Consider the following 4,304-nt stretch of genomic DNA (forward strand, 5'->3'; position numbering starts at 1 on the left):
CGAGAATATATATACTATTAAAAATATAATTAAGGCTTAACTTTTTTTTGAAAACAATAAAGCTTAACTAAGTAGATGAGAACTATTGAGAAATCTCACTTAAAGTTTGTTTCTAGTGGTAGGGTTAGTCGTTTATGTTTGAAATAAACTCCTTATGCGCAAAAGTGTACAGTTTAATGTTGAATTTCGAAACTAAATTGACTCGATTTAATCCTCATAGACCTGAAGCGGGTTCATGAGATTCAAAGTATAAAAATTTAGAATATCAAAAAAGAAAAAGAAAATATAATTAATGTTTTCCTCATGTTTCCACCCTGTCATCGACTCATTGCATTCCTTCCATGTTCGGGGCCGCACGAAAAGCAAACGTAAATACAATGTAAGTAACGAAAGGTGTTAAAATTACGAAAATAGCCCCATGAAATGAGAAGATGGCACGTGCATTCCGCCTATAAATTAGCACTTGATCATCCACTTCCCCTGCAAAACTAAACTTGCAGTTATCTGAATTTCGTCACATATAAAATCGTCACTAAAACTTCCTTTGAGTGAAAGAAAATGGCAGATGGAAGCACAGCCACTTGCGTAGACATTCTGTTGGCCATCATATTGCCTCCCCTTGGTGTGTTCCTCAAGTTTGGGTGTCAGGTAAAGTCTACTATACTATATATATATATATATACTAGAAACAAAAATTATTGTTGTTATATATATTGTTTAATGATTATATTATGTGAAATTCAAGTTGTTGAGATGTTTTTTTGTGGGTTTTTAGGTTGAGTTTTGGATCTGTTGTTTGCTTACTCTGTTTGGATGGCTCCCTGGAATTGTATATGCCATTTGGGTTCTCACCAAGTGATCTCATCAAATTTATCCTGTAACTGGTATGTTTTTTTTTTTTTTAATTGCAAATTTTATACCAATTTTTTTTTTTTATAATTTAACTTGAAATTTAATTCATTATATTTGATATTATTCTGTTGATCTTTATTTAATTATTATTAAGTATATTCTTTCTTCACCTACAGTGACGTATGTCAATTTATAGCAACAACTTAGTAATGGGAAAATGTTTTTTTTTTCTATACATTTTTTTTTTGTAGTACGCTAGTATGTTATATTTATTAGTAATTTTTTATTTTATTTTGAATTAATGGTATAAAGTCACATGAAATAAGTCAAAGGGAGAGTTGATCTTATCTATAAGCTAAGTAGGGTTAAAGTGTTGGATATTTAGTCAATTTGTGTGCTCCTATATATAGATGGTTGGTTTGGTGTGATTCATAGTTTGCAATTTTTTTGAAGACTTCATATTTTGCAATTTTGAAGAAGAATTTGGTGAAAAATATTAATAGGTATTTTTTTGAAAATATATTAATAGGTATTAATCATTGAATATTGTAGTTGTAATAATATAAATAAAAGAATCTAAGATATTTTGCATGATCTAAAGAATTTATTGTTGAAAATTTTATTTATTATATTAATCAAGATTCATTAATTTAAACATCTCAAATAACGTGTGGGGTAATATAATTTAGTTGTATTTAAACAAGTATTTCCTATTACATGTATAAGATGTCTTGTTGGGTGAGTATCCCTACCATCATAAAATGCAATCATGATTCACGATTGTTTGCTCTTAAAAAAATTATGAAATAGCAATAATAATAATAATAATAATAATAATAATAATAATAATTTACTCTATGTTTTATGTCAAGATGTTATTAACTTATTTTAATTTTGTGCAATTTAATCTTACTCGGTGTATTTTAAGATATAAAAATCTCTAGCTATTCACCCATAAAAAAAAAAATTTAAAAACTTATATTTCTCATTTGTATTTTCATTTTATTTTAACCCTAACAAATTTACTATTTACTCACTACTTGCACAATACTTTAAGCAATCACATAATACTACAATTGGAAGTTTTTTTCTATACTCTATAGGTGATGTAAGTACCAATAGTCAATTCTTTTAGATTTAGTAAAAAAAAATAACATATATTTGACAATTTTTTAAACGTACAGGTAAGTTAAATTAAATTAGGCAAAGTTGAAAAAAAAATTGACTTAAAAAATATTCAAGGTATAGCATATGGGGTTAAACTAATACTTTTTCTATAGAAAGACAACTATACAGTATGATAAAGAGCGATATGATATGAGTTGTATTTTTTTTTTTTAATGTCTTACCACATTAATTTATAAAAATGAAATATATGTAAAGATGATATATAATATGATATGATATGATTTGTGCCCCAATATTTTGGTTTGAATGGACACAACTTTAAAAGCTCCCATGATTTCAAAATTGAAAAGAAAAATGTGGTGTGTTAGGGAGAGAAAGAGACAACATTTGAAAGCAATGTTTGACCAAATTTTTATTTTAAACAAAATTGGTTACGTATTTACCTAAGTGTTGTGTTTTTTGTCGTGTTGCGTTATATGACAGGTGGAGGGAGGTGTGAATGCCATCAAGTTTAGATAAAGGAGTGCTTCTTCTCATTTACTTTTGTTATAGTTTGATGTGAAAATGTGATGTTTCCTAGTGATGTCTTTTATGTTATTTGTGGAGTTGGATTATTTGTATTGTATGTGATTTTCTTGTATTCAATTTCATTTATTTAACAAATTAAAAGTTAGCTTGCTTTTATGCTCCTCATATCATTTTACACGAAAAGTTATTTTTCATTTAATTTAGATTAAAATCTTGAGCAATTAAGTCATAATAATAAAGGTTAGGCAGTTAGGCCTAGATGGAAAACAAGAATGGGGATTGAGGACCCCCACTGAAAGCAACCAATAATTGCAAAACCAAGGCTAACCAGGCAGGCTTTATCCCCACTCACAAAAACTTGAATCCCTAACTCCAAGGGTCGTCCCCTAAACCTCGACTCTATAGAGCATTTAGGAAGATGTAAATTACGGCAGTTCAATGGCTCGCACAATGAATCTGTCCATTTTAGGCATAATTCCTAGGAGCGTTATGCTGTGGAACCGTGCCCACCTTGCAAGGCGGGCACGGTTGTAGATTCATAATTACTATAATGTAGATTTATAAAATTTATATTGTAGATTCATAATTTCTAAACCGTAGATTCATATTTTAAATACAGTATATTCATAATTTCTATACTGCAGATTCATAATATCTGTACTGTAGATTCATAATTTCTAGACTGTATAGTTATCAAATTATGAACAAATAGTTCTGTGATTTGTGAATACAAAGTTCAACAATGGGATATATGAACATCAAAAATTATGAACATATAGCTCTATAATTATGAACATATAGCTCTCGCATGTTCACAAACCTAATATTGTAGATTCATAATTTAAATACAATAGATTCATAATTTCTAAACTGTGCGATTGCGAAGAGAGAAACGCCGTTAACGACAAGTGAAAACCAATTTTTTTTTTAAAAAAAAATTAGAGCCATTGTGGAACTGTGCCCACCTTCCAAGGTGGGCACGTGTCCACAGCATAATTTGCCTAATTCCTACACTGCTTCTATCGAGATTCAAACTTTAGTCTCTTCTCCCAATTCCTAAATACCATCTACTGAACTATTGAGTTAAGCCCGTATGAGTTGGGCAGAGGCTTATTCCAATCACACAAAATGTGTAGGCACTTAAATGTTGACAAATTAAAATATATATAAAAAAAAGTGAAAAACCATAAAGGAAAATAGATAATTCAACGAGATTTTATTATGAGGGATGGTCATTGGTCAAATTCGAAACTGTTTCACCATATCCCTACCATAAAGATAGAACATGCATATAAAATACATTTTTAATAAATTAAATATTTATTTTTTGAAAGTACATTATTTGAATAAAAAATTTATTATTTGATATATTTTCAAAAAATAAATTTTAAATACGCAAATAATATACATTTAATATATATTAAAAATAAACATTTATTTATAATTTACAATCAATGTGGACAATGGTCCAGAGTATAATTTGCCTACATCTCCCACCACCCCGCCCCTTCAACACTTTTTTATATAATAAACACTCATCCTCTCTCATTTTTCTCACATTACTCTTACTATCTTACTTATCTAGTTATATCTCAACTTTTATTCTCTAGCTTAAAGAGAAAGAAAGACCTTTATTATGACAATATCAATCACTTTATCATTTATAAATTTATAGATTTACTAAAACTATAGATCATGCATATATTGAATTGAATGATAAATGATAGGATTTATAATTTTCTATGACTTACCTTCTCTCGTACTTTATTATATATTTTATATCTAGTGCTATACAA

General features: G+C 28.4%; 1 long non-coding RNA gene across 1 annotated transcript; it reads left to right on the forward strand.

The window, feature by feature from the left end:
- The first annotated feature begins 472 nt into the window (after window positions 1–472).
- LOC109164582 lies at window positions 473–2,658 on the forward strand. Its single transcript, XR_002051425.1, has 3 exons — window positions 473–648; window positions 776–884; window positions 2,464–2,658. It is a non-coding gene; the product is annotated as an uncharacterized LOC109164582 (long non-coding RNA).
- Window positions 2,659–4,304: the final 1,646 nt, after the last annotated feature.

This window comes from Ipomoea nil, unplaced genomic scaffold, assembly GCF_001879475.1.
Source record: "Ipomoea nil cultivar Tokyo-kokei standard unplaced genomic scaffold, Asagao_1.1 scaffold3069, whole genome shotgun sequence".
NCBI classification, from domain to species: domain Eukaryota; kingdom Viridiplantae; phylum Streptophyta; class Magnoliopsida; order Solanales; family Convolvulaceae; genus Ipomoea; species Ipomoea nil.